This window comes from Antechinus flavipes, chromosome 3 (genome assembly GCF_016432865.1).
Source record: "Antechinus flavipes isolate AdamAnt ecotype Samford, QLD, Australia chromosome 3, AdamAnt_v2, whole genome shotgun sequence".
Lineage (NCBI taxonomy): Eukaryota > Metazoa > Chordata > Mammalia > Dasyuromorphia > Dasyuridae > Antechinus > Antechinus flavipes.
In genome coordinates, this window is record NC_067400.1 from 535,980,919 (window position 1) to 536,008,592 (window position 27,674).

Consider the following 27,674-nt stretch of genomic DNA (forward strand, 5'->3'; position numbering starts at 1 on the left):
CTGATTCCCAAAGCAGTTTCCCACCCTACATGCCAGTCCTTCTCAGCATCTGCCTAGATTTCACAAAGGGGGTTGTTAAGGGTTCATTGTTCTTTCACTCGTCAGTTCCTGTTAGGTGCTTAGGAAATTGTTGTCATTTTTGTCATCCTTGAAAGCTATTCAATTTGGGGCACTTGAAGTTGAAATTACAGAGTCTCAAAGCTAAATTTAAGGAAGCAATTTACCGTTCTCCCTAGGAAGAAACAGAACTACAGGATGTAATCTTTGATTTCAGAGATGTTCTATTCGAAGAACACTGGCTGCTACCCATGAGGCTGGACAGGTCATTCTAGAATCAAGTGTTGGAGAAGAGTACTCATCAGAGCTGGGGAGGATGGTGGAATGTAAGTGAAGTGACCCATACACTTGACATCAGAGATGTTAATACCCAGGATGGATTTTTCTGTGGGTTTAGTGCCAGGACCAAGATTTTTATCATTGGAATTGGCAATGATTCAATCCAGAGCCTCAGTTAAGTACTGTATTTGCAACAGCCATAAGGGTGGTTTACATTGGATGCGATAAGAATTTATTTATTGTATTTAAAGGTGGTACAGTGGTTAGAGCATCAATCTTGGAGTGAGAAAGACCTTATTCCAAATACTAATTATGGAATCTTCAGCATGTTTTCTGATTTTTCTGAATCCCTTACTACATCTATAAAAAGAGAATAATAGTAGCACCTCCCTAATAAAGCTGTAGAAGAGATCAAATGAGATAATGTATGTAAAGTGCTTTATGAATCTTAGAGTATTATATAAATGCTAGCTATAGTGATGATGAAGATGTTAATAATGGTCCAGATACCTTTTGCATTCGTTGAGTTTTTATACAACACACAATACAAAGAATTCTTTACAGGGCTGAAAATAACTTTTATATTGATATTTCCTTTTTAAGACATGTCCTTCATTGTCCTAGTTATCTTATTTCCAGTTTTAATAAGCAACCCAATGTCTTCTTTGAAAGTTCTTCCTTTTCCTCTTCATTTTTTCAAATTTCAACTCATACTTTCAGGCCCAATTCACACACTATTTCCTCCAGGTAGCCTTTTCTTATCATCCCTAATCAGTAATGTTTTTCTTCTACTTTGGATCTCACAAAGAACTTTGTTTTGTACCTCTTTCATGAACTTAGGGTAGTTATGTTTTGTTGTGCTGTTCTGTGAGGCTTCTGGAGGGTAGGGAATTGGTCTCATCTAAACTTCATTATTTCACTTATTGTTTCACATAGCACAATGCATACTGTAGGAATTTAATGTTTGCTGAATGAATAAAATCTAGTGGTTGTAAGGTATTCAAAATTACGGTATTTGTGAGCATTTTGAATAATAATCAAATTAGCCTGTATTTAGCAGTAATGATAATAAAATATACTTTAATGTAATGAAGTTCAACTCTGTGCTAGATAATGTGAAGTATACAAAAGACAAAAATGCATAGAGTCCAGTCTCAGAACCTTAGATTTTGTCAGGGGAGATGTGGTACACTTCCTTTTGGCTATATGATTAGTGCTACAGAGGAAAAACTAAAATGTTATATAGAGGACAGGGAAAATGCATCATTTTCACCTGGTGAGATTAAGAAACGTTTCTCAAACTAAGAAGGTCACATTTGAGCTAGATCTTGAAGGATAGATTGGGTTATAAATAGGGAGAGAATGTAAGCAAAAACAAGGAGCATGAATGGGATCTACTAACTTTTAAAAATATTTTGAAAACGATTTCAATATAATTGGTTTCCTTTGTAATCCAATATGTTTACTTTTATGCAATAAAACAATATTCTAAGAAGGATCCATACACTCCACCAAACTTCCAAAAGGATTCATATCAACTATCAAGCAAAAACAGAAAAGGTTACTAACATCTAATATAGAAACAAGGCTATCTAGTTGATAAAGGGGTGGAGGAATGGTAAATAATCCTGTTGGGATATAGCAAAGGGTAAATGAATGGCAGGCATTTAAGTCAAAGCTGCAGAATTAAATGAAAATTGGATCATAGAACTCTTAAAAGAAAAGTTAGGATTTTATTTTATAGTAAATAACTGATTTGGGGAGGGGAGAAATTCTTTGGAAAGAACTGATTTCAAAAGATTATGTTAGCATCTTTTTGTGGTATTGAGGAGAAAGGGCTGAGTTGAATTGAAGAGAATCAGGAGATTGTTGTAATGTGCCTAAACTGGGAAAGTGGCAATGGGATTGGAAAGGTAGGGATCTATATGAATTAATATAAATCAATATTAGTAATAAACAGATTAAGAAAAAAAGGTCTTCAGAGTGAAAATGTTTGGTTATGGAGGAATTTAATTTGAGGTGTTGACAAGATATCCTAGCAGAGATACACAGAAGTTAATTGGCACAACCATGTCCCCTCACCCCATCCTGAGATTCAGAAAGTAAGTTAGAAATGGAAGAAAGCTTGGAGTTAATCTAGAGTAGGGATAGGGAGACTTTTTTCTGCAAAGGATCATTTGGATTTTTAAGTATCATTTGTAGGCCATACAAAATTATCAACTTATAAAACTCAAGTAGTGGGAGATAGCTATACCTAGGTTTCAGCTTGTCAGTACCTGCAGTTGCCTTAGCAAATGATTTCATGGGTCTTGTATAGCCCAGGGGTCAGATGTCCCCTGCCCCAATCTAGACCAACCTTCATATTTTAGAGAAGGCGAATGAGACCTTAAGGTACCCATGCTTATAGAGGTGGTTCTTAGCAAAGCGGGATTTGAACCCTGCTACTCTGACTTTAAGCCCATTACTTTTTCCACTGAATTAGCCTATGTTGGGAATTCAAGACCACTGGTTATACCACATTCTCTGGGAGATGGATTTCTCCCTTCACAATCTGACTGCACTCCAAATGAATTGTCCTCTTATTCCCATGTCCCCCTTTGCTTCCCCAACAAACAAACAAAAGAGACAGAATTTCTAGTTAAGGTAGAACATGGTAGGCCCACAGAACTATTAATTGGATGCTTGAATATAAGTTAGATAGACTGATAGATGGTGATGATGAAGCTAGATAGATTATCTAAGTATATAATGTTTAGCCAAATTCTGTGCTAAGTTCTAGAATCATAAGCACAAGACACTGCCATCAAGAAATTTACATTCTATTAAGAGATGAAAACACACAACAGGGATAGAGAACTATACCAAGGCCAAGATTAAGAATAATTCTTGCAGAACCAGGAGATCATAATATACCTCAACAATGATATTGTTTGAGGATGTATTCTGATGGAAGTGGATCTCTTCGATAAAGAGAGTTAATTCAGTTTCAATTGATTAAAGATGGGCAGAAGCAGCTACACCCAAAGAAAGAATACTGGGAGATGAATATAAACTGCTTGCATTTTTGTTTTTCTTCCCGGATTATTTATACCTTCTGAATTCAATTCTCCCTGTGCAACAAGAAAACTGTTCGGTTCTGCACACATATATTGTATCCAGGATATACTGTAACCTGTTCAATATGTATAGGACTGCTCGCCAGGGGGTGGAGGGAGGGAGGGGAAAAACTGGAACAGAAGTGAATGCAAGGGATAATGCTGTAAAAAATTACCCTGGCATAAGTTCTATCAATAAAAAGTTATTTTAAAAAAAGAATAATTCTTGGGAACCATTGGTCTGTCCATGTTGTGAAAAGAGCATGACTGACAAAAGGTGCCTCCTCAAATGAGGAATTCACCTATAAAAGGAAATAGCTGTAGGAGTGAAGATCAGATCAGCACGAGAAAGCCACTAGGCACAGGTAGAGAAGTAGTCTGGCTTGGTATGATAATGGCTGATTGGTATTTAAAGAGAGTTACTCTTTTGCACAGACAAAACCAACAAAAACAAGATTGAAAAGGAAGTACAAAGCTGGGGAAAAAGTTTATAGCCAATGTTTCTGATTAAGGTCTCATTATAAAATAATACAATTATAAAAAATTGTATTAAATTTATAAGAATACAAGTCATTTCCCAATTGATAACTGGTTAAAAGATATGAATATACATTTTTCAGCTGAGGAAATTAAAGCTATCTATAGTCATATAAAAAATGCTCTAAATCGCTATAGATTAGAGGAATGCAAATTAAAACAACTCTGAAGTACTACCTCACATCTCTCAGATTGGATAAAAAGACAAGAAAAGATAATGCTGAATGTTGGAAGGGATATGAGAAAACTGGAACACTAATGCATTGTTGGTGGAGTTATGTAGTGATACAACCACTCTGGAGAGCAATCTGGAACTATGCCCAAAGAGTTATAAAATTGTGCATACCCTTTGACCCAGCAGTATGATTATTGGGTCAGTATCTCAAGGGAATCATAAAAAAGGGAAAAGGACCCATATAAGAAAAAATATAGCAGCTCTTTTTGTGGTAGCAAAGAATTGGAAAATTGAGTAGAGATCCACTAGGGCATGGTTGAACAAGACCTGATGGTACATGAAGTAATGGCGTTTTATTTAAAAAAAATGAACAAGCTGATTTTAGAAAGACCTGGAAAGATTTATATAAACTGATGCTGAGTGTAACAAGCAGAATCAGGAATATATTGTATACAATAACAGCAAACAATGCAATGATCAACTTTGAAAGATTTGGTTCTTCTCAGTATTCTGTGATCCAAAGCAATCCCAATAGACTTTGGATAGAAAATGCTATCTGCATCCAGAAATCAACACATGCTATGTTCATTTCTTTTTTTCTATTCTTTTAATCTCCCATGATTCCCTCCTTTTGCTCTGATTTTTCTCGCCCAACATAATTCATAAAGCAATGTGTGTTTAAAGTTAATTAATTAATTTAAAAAGAGTTCCTTTTCCCTATTTTTATAATATTATCCACACATACAAAAATATATATGACAAATATACACACATATGTATATATGATATATGATATATATACATATATATGTATATATACATATATATGTATATATATACAAACACACATATCTTCTAGATAAATGAGATGGTTTGTAGGAAACTTATTTTCTGGGCCAGTTTCTAGTTGAGAATGTGTATGGAACTAATTTTACTTTGAGGTATGTAACTTTATTGGTAATTTCAATGTTTCAGGAACAGGGATTCAAACTAAGCCTCCCTTCTTTCCAATTGAACATTATTTCCCCACTGCTTCTTAGCCAAAATTCTGTAGCTTGGAAAAAAACCTCAGGAACTTCTTTAATATAGTTCTTTGCTTCCAGGATTGACTTTAGTCAATCAATAGCTAATCTATGGGATGTTCATAACCTGTGGAAATATACATGATGTCTCTTACTTTGGAGACAGCAATTCACTAGTGTGGAAAATTTAACAAAAATATCTGCAGATGAAAAAAAAAAAGGAAGAACAGAGAAAAGAAAAAAAATTAAAAGGACATAGGGAGTAGAGAGAATGAAAAAAATAAGGGAGGCAAGAATGCTGGAATGAGGAAAGGCAAAAAGAAAACCCAAAGGAAGAAAAGAGAATGGTAGATATAGTAATGAGTAAGAAGCCCAATAGTCAGCATTAATATAGTGCTTTTCAGGCTTGGAAAATGTCTCATTTGATCCTTGTGACAATCTTTTGAGGCAAATCCTATTATTATCTCCATTTTATAAATAAAGAAGCAGAGTACAAAACTAGTTAAATGACTTGTCCAGTTAAGGCACAATTTGGATGCAGATTTTCCCAATTCATTTTAACATGTTCCACTAGGCAAATAAGAAGGATTATGATAGATGGGAAAGTGTAGGAGAGATTGAGGAGATATATAAATAGAAGAGTGAATAAGTGGGAAAAGAAGAAAGAGAAGGGCTAGAGAAAAGATAGTGACTGAAAGCCAGCAGGGTGGGAGAGAATGCATAAATGGAAAAAGAGGCTGAAACAACAGTCAAAAAGCTAATAATGTGTAGTATTAATTTCATTTAATTTCAGAGCCATAAGGATCTTGGAATTATAGAATATTAGTTCTGGAAAGCAAACTTTGAAATCATTACATTCCCCACCTTTTCATTTTTACAGAGAAAATTGGAGCTTAAAAAATGTATGCATTTAAAGTCATTACAATTTATTAGAGTTAGAGCAGGAACCAGAATCCAAGATCATTTGATCCTTAGTCCATTATTCTTTCTACTGTGTCATCCTATCTCTTCAAGAAACTTTATTTTGGAGGAGGAACAAGAAGGTATGTGATTGTCCTAATCTTCAGATGAGTTCTCCTCTCTTATAAACAGGATACTGGATGTTCCATAGTTCAGATGTCCAGGTTCAGTAAGGCAAGATAATACCCAATTAGAGACATCCTATGTGTGATAGTGGCTACTTATTAAGGGAGACATTTTCCCTTCTCTCATCCTGCCTTTCCCCCTTTCTTCCTTAACAATTTCATAAAGCCTCAGCAGAGGTCATCAGCAACCAGAAACCCTTCCTTTCCCTTTAAAGAAAGAATCAGTGAAATTGAAGTGATAAATTCGGAATTATTCATTCCATCAAAGGCATAGACTCTAGGCATATGCAAGGTGTTAGGGAAGATAAGGAATGAAAAAAGTGTGCTGAATGGTGATGCTGAAGGGGAATGGGATGGGAGCCCTCTTATTTATCTGTGGTCTCAGTTTATGACTACCATTCTGGGAGCTGATCAAATCATGAGGCACGGGATGAGATTGTTGAGTAAATAGGAGAGATACCTGCTCTCAGTCACCTCAACCTCATTCTGGAAGTCACTTCTGCATTCTGGCAAACAAGCAAAGAGACAGAATAAAAGAAGGAAATTCTAGGCTAGGTATCTGGAGAGTTAATGAGTTTCTTGTAAGAGAATACAGCTGCTGCTGTCTCATTTTGCTAACCAGGACAAAATAAAGGAGATTAAGATAGGAGAAGTGAGTTTCTAATTGGTAACAACCAAAAAGGCTATTTGAAGAGCTCTGATTTGGGCCATCAATGTTATCCAGTAGTACTGCAGAGTAGGCTTTATTCTACTCTCTCCCAATCTCTAACTCATGTCTCTGGGCCTCAGGGAAGTCTGTAGTTTTGAGGGCTTCCATAGGCATGCAGGTTTGGATTATTCCAAATACAGAGTAAATAGGCCACAGGGGTAATATTGTCTCACTGTGGCTCCAAGAAACTTTTGCATTCACAATGGCCACACCCTAGTAAAGTTGTCTTGAATGATGTGTAAACAGGATTGTGGATAATTGGCCTCAAACCTGTGGATGAATTGAAGACTTCCCCTGGTAGAATAGATGGAGAACAATTTGTTCTAAAGGTCATGAAGATGACTGACGCAGGTGCTGTAAAAAGCCTAGAACTTGGTCAAATATTGAATATGCCAAGACCATCCACTGGATCTTGAGTTATCACTAATTATTTTGGATTTGGTCTTGCCACTGAACTCTGATGACTTCATTCTGGAGAAGAAGCTGATGACTGTACAACTCTGCCTTACTTAAATCTAATTCATGTGCAAGTGAAGACATCACCTGGTCTTTGAAAAAATGAAGGATGAATTACAGTGGGAGGAGACTTCAGGTGCTGAGCCAATAGTATCCGGGATGAACCAAAAGTAGATGAGGCAAATTTTTGAAGTCCAGAAAGTTGGGGCCAGAGCCAGAAGGGCAATGAAAGCAGTCTGATCTGAGTCTTCCCACAAAATGGAAACTCTAAGAGGAACACACCAATATCAGGACAGCAGTTACAGCAGTTATACCCTGGAGCTATAGGATTACAGTTAGTGTGAGTCAGGAGAGCTGGAGCTGTGTAGATATTTTCACCACAGTATATGCAAATGATTAAGGACCTGGAATAAACTCTTTGAGAATTATAATATAATGTAAAAGTGGCCATGTTCTAAAATCTAGATTCCCAAGGAAATATTTCCAAAGGTGTAGAGAGCCACAGATAGTGGGGGAAGTGTTGGTGAGATATAAGACCCTTCAGCCCAGAGGGAACCTGCTGATGATGTCTGGTTTGGCTTTCATCTCTCCTTGGAGCATCTCACCCTTCCTGAGAAGGGAGGGGGCATGACTAGCCCTGTTCTACTTGAAGCAGGGATACTTACAGTAAGAGAGGCATTTATATATTAATAGCTGGGTGCTTATAGTTAGCATAAGTTCAGTATACTATGGTGATGCAATGATACTATAATTAGCACTTTCTCATTATGCTGTGGTGATGTAATGGTACTATAGTTAGTACATACTCAGTGTGCTGTAGTGATGTCATTGTACTAAGGTATTTAGGGGCTAAGAGGACTTGAAATAAAGAGACTCCACCTTTGACCATCCTCTTGGGTCCCTGCTTCATTACTCCTCCACTAAGACCAAGGATTCGGGTTGGTCCTGAGATCCTCCAGATAGCAAAACCTAAGTGAAGAGTCCAAGTAATTTAACCAAAATACTGGCCTTGTAAGTCAGCTATGAAGGTAAAACTCCTGCCTATGATCCACCAGGAAGAAGGCATTACGCCCCACCATCAATGCCCAAAGCTGATATTCTCTTTAAATTACTTCTTGCACCATTGAAAAAAATTTTTTTAATTTGCAAAAATTTGATTTATGTACTATCTCAGTATTAATTTTTTTCGCAAAAAGCTTATTACATAATATTTATGTTACAAGACATACATAGGGCATGCATATATAGTCCCCTACCATATAAACATGTAATTTACATGTAATGTATTTATAAATATTTATGTATAGAGAGCATACATTTATAGTACTCCATCATAAAATAATATACATATTAAGTAAATATTACTAAATACATTAATATAAATATTGCTATATATCATTAAATACATGCATATGTATGGCATGGTATGGTATATTTTGGCACCCCAGTGTGGGAGCTCTAGAAAGCATAGTACATTTTGGCACCCCAACTTGGGGGCTCCAGAAAGCATACTACACAAAGGGATCTTTATTCAATGAAAATTTGTTCTCTTTGAAATAAACAGATCTTCTTGCAGGAGCCCAGGCCACTTTATAATACAGGGCCTATTGGGGCCTTATTTTTATCTCTCTGTGACAGATGATTAAAGTGTAAGAACTCAGAACTAGAGGTGCTAGAGTAATTGCATAATAACCTTTGCTAGAATTGTTAATGCAGGTTTGCATGGCATGATTCTGGGATATTGCCCTTTTTACTCCCACATTTCCAAAAGGATAGTGGCATTAGTTTAGAAAAACATAATTAAGAAGATAATTCACAAGTAAAATGCCAGACAATTCACTTCAAATGTTTAGTTATTATTTGATTTTATTAGGGGAAGAGAGGGTAGACATTATCTATTCCACTTCCCCTCTCCATCCCCACAAAATGTTTGCTTTAGTACTTTAACACTTTGGACTAATTTGGTTTCAAGTCTTGTTGAGAAGAGACCACTGGACAAGGAGCTGACATTAACCAGCTATGGAATCTTGGTGAACCATGTGACCTCTCTTGAGCCTCAGTTTTCTTATTCATAAAGAGAAGAAATAGATCATAATTTGTCCCAGATCAGTCAGTTCTGAATCCTAATTTCACTATCATTCATCCCTTTTTTTAAATGTATGTCCATGAAAATTATGAGATCATAGAGGTAATATTAAAAGGGACCTTAGAGAGATATCAAGTTCTACCCCCTCATACCTATGAGGACTGAAGTCTAGAAAAATTAAATACTTTCGACCATTGGAGCACAAATTTATATCTGGAAGGGTCCTTAGAGTCTACTGAGTCCAATTATCTCATGATACCAATGACAAACTAAAGCCTAAAGTTCCAGAAAGTTCAAGAGATTTATCCAACATCTCGTTGATAGCAAATCACAAAGATAAAATTGGAAACTGAATCCTCTTACTAGAAATCCTAGGTCTCTAAGATCTCATTTCAATCTCCATACCCTATGATTCTATTAATTGAATTTACTTTCATATTATGAAAGAACTTAGAAAGAATCACAGAGAATCATTTCTTCTTCAAACTTCCTGATTGGATGATCTGTCTCCAACCATGTTAGGAAAGTAAAGTGATACAGGAAGACTGAATTTTTCTTGTGTGGCCTTAAACTGTCATAGAATGACAGAATTTCAGAGTGAGAAGGGGCCTCTGTGTCTCTCTTGTCCAAGCCCTACCTGAACATAATTTTTTTCAACAACATCCCCAATGAATGGTCCTCTAGACTTTGTTTGGAAAGCTCCAGTGAGGGTGTCAGCCAGGTGAACTCATTACCTCTATTTTTGGACAGCTCTCATTGTTAGAAAATTGTTTTTCACATTGAGCTGAAATCTGTCTTTATACTGCTTCCACCTAGGGCTCCTACTTCTGCTCTCTAGAGTCAAACAGAAAAGGTTTAATGTCCTTTCTCCAAGACAACTCTTCAAATGCCAGAACATAGCTCTCTTGTCTCTAGAGGCAATTCTTAAATAGGGACTCCTTAAAATGTATTGAGTCATGGCAGGATTTCTCAAATAAATGAGTAACCTTCTAAAGTAATTTTAAAGGAGATTGTACTTATTTGCATGTTTAAATATTGTCATTAAAATAATTTTCATAATGTTCTCATCATATCCCATATACTTATACAAATGATACATTTGTATGGCTTTAGAATCATATAATGTCAAGAGCTAAAAATCCAGAGGTCATTTAAACCAACTCTTAGGTAAATTATGACTAGTATGCACTCACAGCCTCAAGTGATCATCTCATCCTGATTGGAGATATGCAGTCATAGAAGGTCACCATATTCCAGGTAGCCTTTTCCTCTTTGAGGTACCTCCGATGTATTTTGCAATTACTAACCACTAGTTGCCATAAGTTAATTCTCGTAGTGTTTGGTCTTTGATCTATTATCCTGATCACAGTTCTCTGGGAGGATTCCATTTTATTAATGTGCTTCTTAATATTCCATATATAGTAAGACTGAGGCCAAAGTGACATTCTGTGAGTTATCATCAAATTCTCTGCATTCCCTTCCACAACAAAATATGATTGGACTATTTTATCATAATAATAATAGCTAACATTTATTTACATAGTGTTTGAAGTTTCAAAAAATGCTTTACAAACTTCTTCTTTTTGCTCTTACAACTACCCTGAGAAAGATATACTATTATTATCCTCATTTTACTGGTGAAAAAACTGAAGTAGAAAGCAATTCAATAACTTTTCTCAAGTCATACGGATAGTAAATGTCTGAGTTTGAATTTGACACTTGTCTTTCTGAATTCAGATCCAATCCTATATACATTGTATCACCTAGCTGCTCTAGCTAGATACCTGAAAAAAGGAGAATTATAATGTATCATTTCATCTATATTGTATCTGAACAGACCCTATATGATTCTGATATGATGTTTTTCTCTTTTTAAATGATTAAGTCTGAGCCTTTGAGAAGGCAAGTTATTCCTTGGGAGTCTATACACACTCTGGGCAGTATAGTAACTCAGGAAAAAAAAAATGCTGGCCTAGTCTGTCTGATAGGAAAGGGCCCATGGGTTTAATGAGAAACCCACATTCTCTGCCTTTGCTTAAAATCCTTATTGCCTTTGACTTTTTATGAGCCAACAGTAGTGTTGGAATTTTATTTTAGACTGATAATAGTAGTCACTTAGCTAATTATATACAGTTTAAAAAAGAGAGGGAAAAAAAATCAGGAATTTCCAGAATGAGTAAAGGATGGCTTTGGTATTCTCAGCTTTGAGGGCTAAAGGTAATTCCATTTTCTTTTATTAATGTCAATTGATTATCAAAATACTAAACCAAGATTTCTACAGCATTTTAAAGTTTACAAAGCATTTCTTTACAATTTTATGAGGTAGAAAGGGCAAATGTCTTTATCCCTAAGAGAAATTTAGTGACAATCTGAGGGTCATATGGCCAGTAAGTGGTGGAAACACAATTCAAACTAAGGTCTTTTGGTTCCATGTCTAATAGTTTTCTACTTCAAGATATTGCTTTTTCACTGAAGTTATATATAATTAGATTTGAGATTTGAAAGAAGGGCAAAGGCTCACCATCAGGAAATCTTATTCCAGTTTTTAATTGAATAGTATACAAAACACAGGAACATATTCACTCACATAAAAAGGCACAAGTTGATGTGCATATGTGCTTCTTTGCTGCTCACTTGTTACCCATCTTTGCTTAATTCAGAGAAGTGAAATTAGTTATGTAAGACAATCAAATTTTATCATAATGGAGGTATACTTCAAATGTACATGACCCATATGAATTGGCAATTGTATGGTATTATACCAATGTGACCAAAGTGTTTCGAATCCAAGGCGTCTTAGGATATATCAGTTAGAGCAATCCAGATCTAGATAAATTGGTGGAATTATTTGGAATTAGGGTTATTATCATGGATATTCATTGATTATTATTCACTATCAAGTATTACTTGCATATGTATGCTTCACCTCATTTCTCTGAGGACCTAACAAATCTGTGTCAAGTATATTCTTTTACCAGCTCAAATTCCATGTATATAAAACCCTTGGCCAACAAGAGAGGTGATGTTCAACTATCACTGTGGGTCCCCTAACTGTGAGCAATACTTATTCCTATTGTCATAAGTCCATTGTCATGGAATATTGCACTAGTTTAATGATAATACCTTTATTCCTACTTCAGATATATCTTTTAGTTTGTGTTTGCCCAGCACAAAGTATCATGGAGTATCATCATCTGCTTAATGTTGTCGCATACATCCAGCCCAGCTAGCTAAGGCTGAACAGAACATCCCCTCTGGAATAGCCAGGGGATGATTTGGGCACTGAAAAGAATTTAGCTCATTATTTTTCAGGTTACTTACAAAAATGCCTTTGGTCATTCTTGTATGAACTAAATGATTCTGAGTCATTACTACAGCAACAACAGCAATAATAGCAACAGAAAGACCTGTTTGTTGCTTTCCCAATTGTGTCATCAAAGTCCTTACACATTATTGAGAAATGGTTGAAGCTGTTGATTTTTCCTAGTGATATTCTGTGGCTATCAAATTGCTTGGAGGTTACTTGGAAAGATTGTTCAAGCACACAGTTTTTAATAGACATTTCCTGGTAATGAATCAATCAAAAATCAACTAAGCACTGGGCACTAGGAATACAAAGACGGCATTAAATAGGCCTTGCATTCAAAAAACTCAAATTCTACTGGGTAGTATAACATATAAAAATAAATACAGAGTTATTTGAAGATGGGAAGGCACTAGAAACTGGGGCACTGGGAAAGGCCTCAGTGCACAAGCTTTGAAAGAAATATTCTGAGAAATGGATGTATGAAAGGAGAACATTCAAGACAAGTGGATAACTAATGCAAAAGCCTGAAGATGGTAAGTGGAATGCCACATATGTAAAACAGCAAGAAGGACAGTTGGCTAGACCATAGTATGTGCTTTTAAGGAAAATCACTTTAGCAGCTATATGGAGGATGATGTGGAGGAAAGAGTTTAGACTAGAGGCAGGAAAACCAACTGGAAGCTATTGCAATAGTCCTGGTAAAGTTCATGAAGACATGTACTAGGTGAGAGACTTGGTAAAGAGAAGGGAGGGATATGAAAGATGAAGTTGAGGTAGAATTCACAAAACTTGACAAGTGGTTGGACATAAGTGGTGAGGAAGAATGAGATGTCAAGAATGAAAAAAGGTTGTGAACATGGACCACTAGAAGGATGATTGTATTCTTCATGAGAAATTCAAAAGTTCATGGGTTTGGTGAGGAGGGAAGGTAATGGATCTGTTTTAAACATATTGAATTTGACATACCTATGGAATATCCAGAATAAAATTTCCAAAAGGCAGTTGGTGATATAGGATTAGAACTTGGCAGAATTTGGCAGAGTATCCAATTAGGGTTGGATACAAAGATCCTGTAACTGAATTTGTTATCTCCTTTTTTCCACAGAGATATTTATTTTCAAGGACTACCTCAACTACCACCATGAAACCCTCATTAAATATTCCAGCACTCTGATGTTTTTATTTGAATCCCCATAATAATGAGAGCCAGTCAACTATGGGACTACAGGTCTAGAATTGGAAGGGAAATTAGAGATTATCTAGATCAATCCTCTTATTTTACAGATGAATAAACTGAGATCTAGAGAGGTACAGATGTCACCCAGTTTAAGATTTTATTCAACATTATTTTATAATTTCTTAAGTTACATCATGGGCAAAGATTACCAAAGATTTTAAAGTCTTCGAGGACAGACTATTTCTCATGCTTTGTTTCTGTCATAGGGCCCAAGTTCTGTTTAAAAGAATTTTTTTTTTTTTGCAAAGGAACTACATGTTTCCAGGGGGGTTAAGTTTAGGTTATCCAAGTAAAATACTATACAACACAGTAAACACAATGGGAAGTCTGGAAGATTGCCAGATCTTGGAAAAATAGTGACTATAAGCTGAGGATCTAACTTTGAGATCAACTCTACTTCCTTCATGTAAGAAAGGCAGGATGGTATAATACAATTTATCCTGGACCTGGAGTTGAGATCAGGAATGGAACTCAAGTTCTGATTCACATTAGATTTACAATCACAGGCAAGCGACCTCCCTTCTTTGAATCTCAGTTTCTTCATCTATAACAAAGCTGGCTAAGATACATTGCTTATCTCTTATTTCTCTTAGGACAGAGTCCTAAAGTTGCTTTGTCAACCTTAATGAATTATGTTCATATTGTTTTCTAAGTGGTTCTATTGATTAAAGAATTTTCATTTAAACTCCACTTTTTGGTGTAGGGAACTAGCTCCTCAAGGGCAGAAAGCTAAATTTTTCTACTCCTAAAATTCTGAGTGTGGTAGATGCTCAATATTTATTAAATCAAATTGTACTACAGACCCCATACAGCAAAATGCAGCATATTTAGGCACTTCTTAGATTTGTTTGTGGGTTTTTTTTTTTTTTTTGAGATTAGCATGTATGTCATTTGAAGGCTTAAAACAATCTCCCCAATATACAGCATTGTAATTCCACCATTATTTTTCTTTTTAGAAAAAGAGGTAAGGTATTTGGGAATCCTGAGCTATTGTTCAGCTGCACATGTGTTTTCTGTTTGGGATTTAAAATTTTATCCTCATCCTCTCACCATCTGTTTGATATGATGAACCCATCTGCCATAAAATTTGTCAGTATTTGAATCAGTTTATACTGAAGGTTGTCATAGGAGCTGAGGAAAAAACAATATTGCAAATAATCTCTTTTACTACTTGTTATGTTTAAAATTGTATCTAGCTTTACATTGTCAGGTAATTCTGAAATCTACACATTGGTTCATTAGCATTAACAAATCAGATTTCGAATGATCATAATAACTCTTGATGTGGCCTTAGTCATCAATATTCATTGGGTTATAACATTGTGCTTAAAACTAGGGCTACAAAGGCAAAAAAAAGAAATCTGTTTTTAATTTATAGTTTAAGGGACTGGGAATGGAAGAAAGCATCCCACATAAATCTAAATAAATACAAAATTCATATAAAATAATTTTGAGAGATGAATGCTCATAACTAGAAGAATTAGAAAAAGGTTTCATCAAGGAAGCAGTTCCTGAGTTATGCTCTGAAAGAATACAGGAAATCTAAGAAGAAAAGATGAGGATGCAGTGAATTCTAGCCAATGGGAACATTCTGTGTATATTCATTAGGGTGGGAAATATAATGGTGTCTAGAGGTAACAGCTATTAGAGGAATTTGATTGGAATCAAGAGAATGTGAAAGGAAGTACTATAAAACAAGATTGAATAGGTATGTTAGAAACTTATTGTGAAGGGCTTCCAGTATTATAATGAGGTTTTTATATTTCCTGCAAGCAATAAATAAGGAACAAATGAAGATTTTTGGGTAGAGAAATGACACGGTTTGGCCTGTATTTTAGACATATGCATGGACAACAGATTAAAGACAAGTGAAACTGGAAATAGGGAAACTAGTTAGAAGGCTCTAGCAATAGTCTAGGACAAGGCAGAATTAATGAGGACCACTTTGTCAAGTAAAATGATATTTGCCAACAGAAATTCAATTTGATTCAATTCAACAAGTACTTATTGAAGCCACTATATGCTTAGGGCTCTGTTGTACAGCAAAAAAACAAAATACAAAAGAAATTCATGGTAGACCTGAAAGAACACAACTAAAAAGTAATCTAAAATAAAATATTATGGCATAATTAAATGGTAAATGAGGACACGAGTAATAATGGAAATGAAGATTCATTAGAAAAAAAAAAGAAGTCAGATGGATATCTAGGGAAAATTTCAAGAAGGAAATAGATTTTGAAATAAACTTTGGAACATGCATGGAATTGAAATGGATAAAAAAGAGGGAGAAAGGCATCCTTCCTTAAATGATTATTATACAAATTTAGAGTGGGATGCCTGGTGAACGGTAATCAGCAATACTTAGGATGGGTCAGAAAGATAAGACTCTAGGGTTCTTCCAATTTGGAAAGTTAGTGATGAATTAATACTTCATCAATAGATGATTCTGAAGGGACTCCGTTAAAGGTGGAGATATGTAGTGAGAAGGAACAAGAAAATTGGAAAATCCACCTAAAGCTGGATTTGAACTAATATTTTCCTGAATTCAATGCTCTTCATTAAATTCAGAATTCAGGGTCCCTCAATGAAGCCACTCCCACTGTTCTTTCCATGGTTCCACCTAGCTGCCCCTTCTTGACAGTAAACAGAAATCAGATCAGTTCAAAAAAGATTAAAATTGACACAAGAGTAAATGAACTTTTTAGATGGCAGAGAGTTGAGATCTCAGTTTAACCAAAAGCAAAATACCAATTTCACTTGAGGAAATTCCATGAAATCTCTAAGGAAGAAATAAGGGACGTATTTTGGAGCCAGCTTCCTCCTTGCAAAGTTTGTCTACTTGTTTGTAACTTTGGCTATTATTTAGATTCCAGAACAATCTCAGGCTTCAGGATTCCCTTCTTTTCATTCTCATTCAGCATTGCAAACCATTTACTTGTCTTTTCCAGATATCCTCAGAAAACCAGCCGAATTAGCATCCTGCAATATGAAGAAGGGCCACATACCTACAATCTTATTGCAATTTCCTTCTGAGAAGCTTGGAACCTGGGGAAGAAGGAATCTCAAAGCCTCTTAAGTACTTACCCCAGATGGTCTTTTTATGCAAGTAGCATTTGGGGGGAGGAAATAAAACTTAACTAGCATAAACAAAGGACTACCCTCAGCTCTTCTGAGGGATAGTAAGCATGCAGGAAAGCTTGAAATTCATCTCTGTAGATTGCCAATATTTAGTGGGACAGATAGATCTCTCAGAGTAGAAGAGAGGGACCAGTTTCCCAGGCTTTTCTGCTCCCCATCTATACAGAAATCATAATCTTCCTTGGAAAGGGTTTGGTAAAATACTAAATATATCTATTCATAGCTCTTCTTGAGCTATCTGTCTATACATTTAGACACTCTTTGTGGACATATAGAGTCCATGGATAACACATACCTTACAACTTCAATACTTATTCTATGAATGGCATTATGTGAGGGACTGGGAGAAATAAAGACTAAAATGAGGAATAGTCTCAGTTCTTAGAAAATTACATCCTACTGCATGATACAGTATGACAGTAGATGAAGAAATGATAGATGATTTGGGGACAGGGGAGAGTACTAAAAACTAGGAACAGCAGGGAAGGTTTCCCGTAGCAGGTAGCATTTGAACTGAACTTTGAAGGAAGCAAAAGATGCATAAAAGATGTACCTGTTTCACAAAGTTGATATGGGATAATGGTATTTTAAGGTTTATTAGCCTCATTTTACAGATGAGGACACTGAGGTAGACAGAGATTAAATGACTTGTGCAGGGTCACACAGTAAGTGTCTGAAACAGGATTTGAATTCAGGTCTTCTTGACTCTAGCTTCCCACTGTACTACCTAACTGTTTAGTTTTAGTAGTAGTGATGGTGGTGATAATAATGGTAGTAAGTAGGAGAAGAAAAGGAGGAGAAAGAAAAGGAGGAAGAAGAGGAGGATGATAAGGAATAAAAGAAGAAAGAGGAGGAGGAGGAGAATTAGTAGTAGAAATAGAAGCAATACTACCAGCAGCAACAGTAAGATTGGTAGTAGTGCTGGTAGTAGAAACAGCAGCAGCAGTAGGAATAGAAGAGTGGAAGTCATATGCGCCAAAATGAGAAAGGGGAATAATCTAGACATTGGAGACAATTTGTAAAATGGACTGAAAATAGGAGATTGAATGTCTCAGGGGGGGGGGAGGAAGAAGAACATATTTACTTAAAATGAATGTTAATTGAGTTTCTATACCTTCATAAGAGTGGAATTTTAGTAAGTTATAGGCATCAAATACCACCATGAAATTGAGACATTTTTTATTATCTTGCTAGTATTAAAAAAAATTAATCATGAGATTTAATTCCAAGGAGAGTGACTGACAAGAGTTTAATCATGAGGGGTTTATTAGGAGAAGACTGACTAAGCAAGAGAAAGTTTTGCCATAATTAGGACATTCTTCAATAGAAACACTTTTGGAAAACCTAACCAGTGAAATACATCCCTGGTCCCATATTTATTTAAAATCAGTTATAGGAAGCTTATAATAATTAAAGATATTTTCCATACTGTGTTTTCTGGGCTTTAAAATATTCTGTTTTCTTTTGGTTTGATGTATTTTCTATTTTCATTTTCCTAAAATTTAGTACTAGGTGTCATCATAAGAAGTGTAATGTAGATTATACTATTAATAAAGCAGTTAGCCAACCATAAATTCAGTGACCATTTTCTTTATGGTGGTAGTGGGATGGGGGGATGAAAAATGATTCCTATCATGATCGCCTCAAGGAATGTCTTGATGTTAGTCTGGGGAACTGAAAGATTCTCCCAAATAGAATTTTAAAAACAGGTGGAGAATGTTTGGGGAATCATTGATTAGAGCAAAGAAGTTAGGAGTAGTGGACAGTAAGATTGGATAAGCAGCCTGGGAAAAAGTGATTATTCAGGTCCTTGAAAGCTAGAGGGAGAAGTTTGGACAAAGAAGGAAGGAATCAAGGAATCTTAGCATTGGGAAAACTTAAATTAGAGATAACCAAATCTGAACATAATGGAAGACAGCATAAATCTGAAACAGAGAATCTGAGTTTAAATACTGCTTCTGATGTATATATTACCTTTTGACTTTGAACAACTCTTTGGAATTCTTGGATTTTAATTTTCTCATTTGCAAAATGAGGAGCTTGGATTAGATGTAGTTTGAGGTCCTTTCCAGCTTTTGATGATTCATTGAACTCATTTTAGAGATAAGAAAATGGAAGCCCAGAGAGAGGAAATGTTTTACCCCAAATCACACATCCAGCAAGTAACAGAGTCAGCAGCAGAACCAAGGTATTTGTTGCAAATAAAAGCATTTATAGGTTGTTGAACAGGAATATAACAATATAAAATATGCTCCTGGCAGAGGGCTGTAAGGGGGTCTGGAGAAATGAAAGGATGGGGGCAGGGTGATTAGCTAAGAGACCTTTAGAGTGACTCAGATGTAAGGTGATGAAAGCTAAAATGATGGTGATGGCAAAGGAAATGGAACACAGGGGAAGTAAGAACACTATGGTTCTCAGTCCAAAGGCAACCCTACTTTATAGGATTATAGATTTAGAGTGGAAAGGGACCTGAGCAGTCTAATCCAAAGCTCTTGTTTTATAGATGAAGAAACTGGAAAAGAGAGAGGTTATGTTAGAGACAGCTAGTTAGAACAATGGATGGAGCACAAGACCTGAGTTCAAATTCAATAGCAGATACTTCCTAGCTATGTTACTCATGATGAGTCACTTAACTCTGCCTTAGTTTCTCTTAACTGTAAAATGGAGATAATAAAAGTACTTACCTACTAGAGTTTTTGTGAAGATCAAATGAGATATGTGTAAAGTGTTTAACTCAATATCTAGTACAAAGTAGGTACATAATAAATGCTTCTCTCCCTTCTTTAAGATGCAGTGTTTTCTGTGGCACCTTACAGCTCTACCCTTTATTTTTGGAACAGTTATGACTGGTATTTTGTGGTCTGAAATTTCTAAAGACAGCTTTTTTTTTTAATAAGGTAATAATAGAATCACATCCACCAGAGTCTTGGTCAGCTAAAGATGACCAATTTGGGATAAGGAGTGAAATTGAATTCCTTATTTTTGCCTTTGGCAGCAAGCAGAACAGAGGTGTTAGCTCCATTGCTCTGGCATCTTTCCAGCTCAGGCAATTACATTTTCCTTCCCTCTGGCAATGAACAGCCTGGCATCCTTTTGCATTTTCTACTCCCCCAGTCAGCTTCAAGGGACTTATTTGGGAAGCATGAGCAAATTAGTACCATGTAACCAGAAAATTCAAAAGGGAGTTTGGGATGGTTGGAGCTACCAAGGAGCTGTGATAATGCAGTGTAATTGTTGTCAGGAGGGAAGAGATAGAGCCTAAGCAAGCATCTGAAAGGCTGGGAGTTCAGAGATAAAGATAAAGCATCTAAAGAGAGCTAGACTTGGAAGGAACTTTAGAGGGCATATAGAGTCTAGGTCAATTCCCCCTCCCCCATTTTACATATGAGGTTCAGAGAAATTAGGCTGAACTCAAGTTCACCCAAGAAAATTCCAAGCAGGTAGTCTAGGTATTCTTCATCTGACCTGAGGTCATCTGACTCCAGAGACACTGCTTTTTGATATTGAACCGCCTTCCTCTCAAAATTGGATCCTACTCTCTCTGTGGTGAGGTTGTTTGAGCTGTTTCTGCACAAGCAGTAATGTGATGAGCATGGTCTTTCCATGCCCCTTTCTCCCTGATGTTATAAATGATACACATTTCAGAAATAGCCTTTTGGACTCAGGGATGGATCAGCAGTGGACAGTGGAATAGGAACATTGTCTTGTTGATAAGAAATGTATGTCCTAGGATACCAGAAGCAACAAATTGTGTCAATATCTAAACAGTCCTGCAAAGCATTTTGTTATAATGGAAGAAGTACTGGATTTGGACTCAAAAGGATCTGGATTTAAATCCTACAACACATCTCCTTCTGAGTTTTTCACTCCTTACATAATACTTCCTTCTGAGAACTCTAGTCCTGCTGTAAAATTGCAGCTGACCGGCCTACTTTATGTTCTTCATTCTCCAGCTTGTTTCTCTGTGTCTTTGCTATAACTATCCCCTATTCTTGCTCATTTTTGTTCTTTATTCAAATCTCTTAGAATCCTTGAATTTCTTCTAATCTTAGATCATATACATTCTTCTGTGGCTGTCTTTCCTAGTCTTCCCCAACTTTTTGTGCCTTCCTTTTTCATATTACCTTCCATTTCCTCTTTATGTATCTATCTCCCTGAAATGTAAGCTCCTCAAGGCCAGGGACTGTTTTTGTCACTTTGACATTTAACACAGTACTTGGCAAATAATAAGAGCTTAATAAATGCTTTTTGGTTGGTTGATTGTAATTCTTCTTATCTCTGATATCAAGGAAACGTCCTGGAGTGGGAGGGACCCTGTCTTCTCAGCCAGGCTTTTTGAATTTTCTCAATTTCTGCCTCTCTAGCTTAGTCTTATGAGAGGTCTGCTCAGTTGATCAGCCACAAATCAATTCATAAACCATAAGAAGCAAAATGATCAAATGAATAAAGCAATGGAGACATAATTTAATAGATTGGTTAGGACTGAGGCAAATGAGGGAAAAGAAGGAAGTATACAGAGCCTGGAAATAAAGAAACATGAAAGAATGATGCAGAGGAATCTCATCCATCCAGAGGGCTTTGCTCATGCAAGCTTACGTACAAGTTGAGGAGGACTCTTAAATAGCCACAGTTTCTCCCTATTCACTTCTTCCTGTATTTTATCTCTCTCTTTCTCTTTCTGTCTTTCTTTCTTTTGCTGAGGCAATTGGGGTTAAGTGATTTACTCAGATTCACACAGCTAGGAAGTGTCAAGTGTCTGAGGGCAGATTTGAACTCAGGTCCTCCTGACTTCAGGACTGGTGCTCTATCCACTGTATCACCTAACTGCCCCTTATCTCATTATTTCTCAATCATACACAGAGTCAAAGATACTTATATTATTACTTGTATCTGAATGTTTCCACAGCAAGGGAATGTTCTGCAATGGAATGTTCTTACCAAGTTAGGCCTAAGTAGCTGATTCTTTTTTCATAAGTATTGCAAAAGAGAGGGGAAAACTGAAAAGAAAAGAAGAACAAAAAAAAAACAGTAGAGAGAACCTACTTTAAGCAGGAGAGCCATTTTAAAGGTTTCATTCTTTCCTGGCTACAAAAAAGAAGCATCACTATTTCACTGTGGGATATCTTTATCCCTCAGCCCAGATATGTCTTTGTTGAATATAACTGTCTAAAAGGGATAAATTCTTCTGAAGCAAATAATAAAAAAAATTTAGATTACATTTCAGATTGCTGTAAGCTTCACAGGAGGGCTTTTTTTTTTTTTTGCCAACTGCACATAATTATGCCCCTCTTTCCCCTTTCCAATTCTGAAATTATCATAATCAAATCCACACAGCCACTACTATTAGAAAAAGTTATATCAATCTAGTTTCTCATGGCTTCTATATATTTTACATCCCTCTAACATTCCAAAGCTTGACAACCAGTCTCTTATATATGTTGTTCCTCTATTAGATTATAATACCATAGTTTGCATTTGTACAGTGCTTTAAGATTTGCTAAAGTTTTTACATGTGCTATCTCTTCTGATCTTTATACCAAATTTTCAAGGTAAGTGCTTTTATTTTCTCCATTATAAAGATGGGGAAACTGAGGTTGAAAAAGATTAAGTAATTTGCCCAAAGTACCACAGTTAATAAGTGACTAAAGAGGGATTTAAATTCATGTCTTTCAACTTCCAAATCCAGCATTATATATTGAACCATCTACCTCTTGAGGACAGGGAAAATACTATCTTCAGTTTTTATTTTATATCTCCAATGCTTAGCACAATACATAGTGCAAAGGCAGCATTCATTCACAGAAAGGGAAAGTGACTTGCCCAATAAATATCTTGTCAGTAAATATTTGAAACACAATTTGAACCCAGATCTTCTTGACCTCAAGTCACTTGCCTCATGCACTATCCCATACTGCCTTTTCCAATCTTCATCATCTGGTTTCTTTCATTATTAGCAGGGAATGTGTGATTTGTGAAAATGCTGAATACTAGCTATCATAGAGAATGTACTTTCTGCCATAAATCAATTATAAATCAATACATAATAAATACATATAAATCTAATACAAGTATTAGACATTTATTAGCTGTGTGACTTTGGGAAAATCTCTTAACCTTGTTTGCCTCAGTTTCCTCATTCGTAAAATGAGCTAGAGAAGGAAATGACAAAGTACTCCAGTATCTTTGCCAAGAAAACCCCAAATGGTGTCAGGAAGAATCAAAGAGAAATGAAATAACTCACCAACAATAAGACCTTTGACTCCAAGTCTAGTGTTCTTTCAGATGATAATAGATTGCCTTTACTCCTTCTATCTCTTCCTGTTCCTGACCTTCCAGACTTGAAAGTTACTTCTCTTTTCATCATCATGCTCTATTTTCTCCTCTTGGATGCTGGTTTTATGGAGAAACTCCAATTCCCAACCTAGTCTGCCACTTGGCTTATTTCATTTAGATCCATATGTGTTCTCTGCTCCATTTTTTCCTATAAATAAATTGCCCACCTAACTTTCTCCCTCCAACTCCCTGCTCCCAAGCTTTAGTAATTGTGTTCATTGTTGGTACACGTTAATCAACTGCAAGATATATAACAATCAGACATGGTATCAAGGCATGATAATGTTAATTGAACATCCCTTGTTCAAAGACAAGAGACAAGGGGATGTGACAAAATATTTTTTAAATTGTTGAAAGAAATTCTTTTACACAAAACTGCAGGACTAAGGAAGCCATTTAGATAAGATTGCAAGTGTCTGTTTTCTAAGGAAAACAAATAGTTTTTTTTTTTTACTGGTTATAAGTTATATTTTATCATATTCTTATATAGTGTATCATGCTATTTTTCATTCAACCTCCCAGAGGATACAGGTACAAAGAATGAAATGATTCCTACTTACAAGGAGATTAAAGTCTATATGGGGGAGGAGATATAAGTATATATAAACAAAGGTATATATCATAAATACAAAAATAATAAATACAAAAATACACAAAGTAGGTTACACATTGGATAAATAGAACACATAGGAGAGAGAATTGAGTCTTGAATGCCAGGGTAAGAACACTTTAGGCTTTTTCTAGTTATCTATTGAAAACCATTGAGGTTTCATGTGGAGGGGGAAAATATGTTCAGAGCTATGATTTAGACAGATTATTCTGGCAGTAAGATGGAAGATGGATTGACGAGGGAGAGGTTAGGGGCAGAGAAATCAATTAGCAGACTATAATCATTACCCAATTGTGAAGTGATTCAATCTGGAGTCAGGAAAATCCGAAGTTTTCATAAGTTCATACCTGGCCTCAGATATTTGCTATTTGTGTGACCATGGGCAAGTCATTTTACACTGCCTTAGTTTCTCCATCTGTAAAATGATGTCTGGAGAAGGAAACTGCAAACCATGTCATTATCTCTACTATGCCAAATGGGGTCACAAAGAATCAGACATGACTGAACAATTGCAATAATTGCTTCTACCTCCCAGGATTGTTATGAGGAGCAAATACAAATGATTTTGTAATTAGACCAGTTCCTGGCACATTTTTAGGTGCTTAATAAATGCTCTTTCCCCTCCCTTTACTCCTCTTATGAAGTCCTTCTAAAGAATTAGCATACAACATTGTTCAGTGATGATTAAATATTGACATATCCCACATGGAAGCAGACTAGCTTCTAGCAAAAGAGCAAATAGGAAGAGGACTTGTGTTTATATTGATATTGAGAATTTCCATATAAGGAAACTTCCTTTACCAAAGCAAATCAGATCCTTCTCTATGACTCATAGTCTTAGAAATTTTATTGGAGGACTGGGAGTTTAAATGACTTGCCCATTGTCATGTGGTCAGTATGTATCAGATGTGGGTCTTGAATTCAAATTTTGTGACTTTAAAGCCAGCTCTTTGTCCCCTATGCCATACTGGCTCTCATGGAGTGAATCATAGTGGAATAGTTAGAATTTTATGTTAAGGTTTGCAAAATGCAAAAATATTTTATTATACAATTCCAATATATCCTCACAAAAGCTCCTACAGGTAGGTATTATTATTTTCATTTTACAGTTAAGGAAACTGAGGTAAACAGAGTTAAGTGACTAGTCCAAGGTTGCACAGCTAGTATGTGTTTGAGGCTGAATTTGAACTCAAGTCTTTTTTATTCCAGGTCCAGGATTTTATATATTGTGTCACTTGCTGCTTTTTATAGAGCGGGGAAGGAGAAGGAGGAGAAAGAAAATGGAACAGATATTCATATAATACCTACTATGTTCAAGGCACCATAAAAAAAAAAGCTTTTACAGATATTTCATTTGCTCTTTATAGCAATCCTGGGATGTAGGTGCCATTATTATCTTCATTTTACAGTTGAGGAAGTTGAGGTTAAGTAACTTGTACAGGATCACACAGCTAGTAAATATCTGTAATCATATTTGAACTTGTCTTTCTGATTCCAGATGCACTGCTCTATCCACTGTGCAACTAGTTTTGTGCCAACAGTAGAAGAAAAGACTGGAGAAATAGAATTCAAAGGCAAGAGAGTTGACAGTTTTGAATGCCAGGTTAAGAACAATTTAGGCTTTTTTCTAGTTATCTGTTGAAAACCACTGAAATTTTGTGAAGGAGGAAAATGTGTTCAGAGATATGGTTTAGACAGATTACTCTGGCAGCAGTACGGAGGATGGATTGGTTGGGGGAGAAACTAGGGGCAGAAAAATCAATTAGCAGAGTATAATCATTGCCTAATTGTGAAGTGATTCATCTCTGGACTAAACTAATATCAATTGAGATGCATAAGAAGGAACAGATGTGAGAAACATTATAAGGAAAGAAATGAGAGGATTTAGTGCTTGTCTATAAATGGGGATCAAGGGAAAGCTCTGTCAAGGGCCTAGTCCATTACAATGAATGGAAAACACACCTGGGGATATGAAGACTCTCCTTCCAGAGCTAAGAAGCACTCTACTTCCCAAATATAGTGCTAACATGTCAAACTGAAGGTTGGCAAACTAAGATGGATAGGTCAAATCTCAAAGCCCTTATATTTCAAAATAAGGCATGAAACTATAAATATGCCAACTTAGCTTCCCAATCTACTATAATAACTCTCTATTCTGTATTTCTAAAATACCTTTCTTTCATTGCAATTTTATTTTCTATTTATGCTTTAAAATTCAAATCCAATCATAACAGCAGCTAGACTTTACATAGCTTTAGACAGGCTTTATAAATATTATTGGCTGGTAAGTGGTACAGCAGATAAAGTGCCAGACCTGGAGTCAGGAAGACCCAAGTTCAAATCTGGATTTGCTAGCTGTGTGATCCTGTATAACTCACTTAACCTTGTTTGTCTCAGTTTCCTCATCTGTCAAATGATTTGGGGAAGGAAATGAAAAATCACACCATGAAAAACCGTTAGTATTTATCAAGAAAAGCCCAAATGGATTACAAAGACAACTGGAAAAAAAAATCTCACCTCTTCTAGGACTTCTCTCCTTATCTTCCCAGGCAATAATGGCTTCTCATCACTTTTTGTTTGCACCTTTATCACACAATTATGAGGAATTATTTTATAGTACAGCATAATTAATATGTGTACTTATCATAATTCCCTCCTAGAAATGGAAACTTTCTGAAGACAGAATTGACATAGGATCAACAGTTTCAGAAACCTTTAATGAGACAGCTAAAGGGTCAGTGGATAAATAATTAACTTGGAGACAGGAAGCTATGAATTCAAATTCTGCCTCAGACACTTATTAGTTGTGTGATTTTGGGAAAGTTACTTCTGTTTCCCTTAGTTTCCTCATTGGTACAATGGGGATAATAATAACATTTTTCTCATAGGGTTGTTGTGTTAATACAGTGACATAATAATTGTAAATAATTTTGCAAACCTTAAAGCTCTATATAAAATGCTAGCTGTTGCTATTTTATTTATCATCATTATTATTATTACACTGCACAAAGTAGGTATTTAATAAATGTTTGATGTCTTGCATTTATTGTTGAATTCTTCAACATTCATCAAATATTAAGATCTTACTACATATGAAATATATAAAAATGACTTTTTGTAGTATATAAAAATGACTAACTAGTAGGAGATAAGACATCTAGACAGCTAGCCAGAATACAAAAGGCAGAGGAGAGATAATGGAAAGGGTGTGGGCTAGATGATTTTAAAAATTGCTTTAGTTTGAATTCTATAATTCTCTTCCTTCAAAGTGACAGAAGTGTTGAGAGAAAGGTGAGATCATTTTTGCCCTTGGAGAGTGGGACAGAGCCAGGAAGAACAGAATAATGAAAGTTAGGTCTTAAAGAATTGGATTTCCCAAGGTTTGTGGAAAGGCAATCTAGATATAGAAAGCAATACTAATAAAGGGCTGGAGAAGGCAGTACTGGCATATTTGGGGACCAGAATATAGTTCAGTTTATACGGAGTGTCAAATACATGAGGAGAATTATAAGAGCATTGGGGCCAGATTATGGAGGATTTTTGAGTAC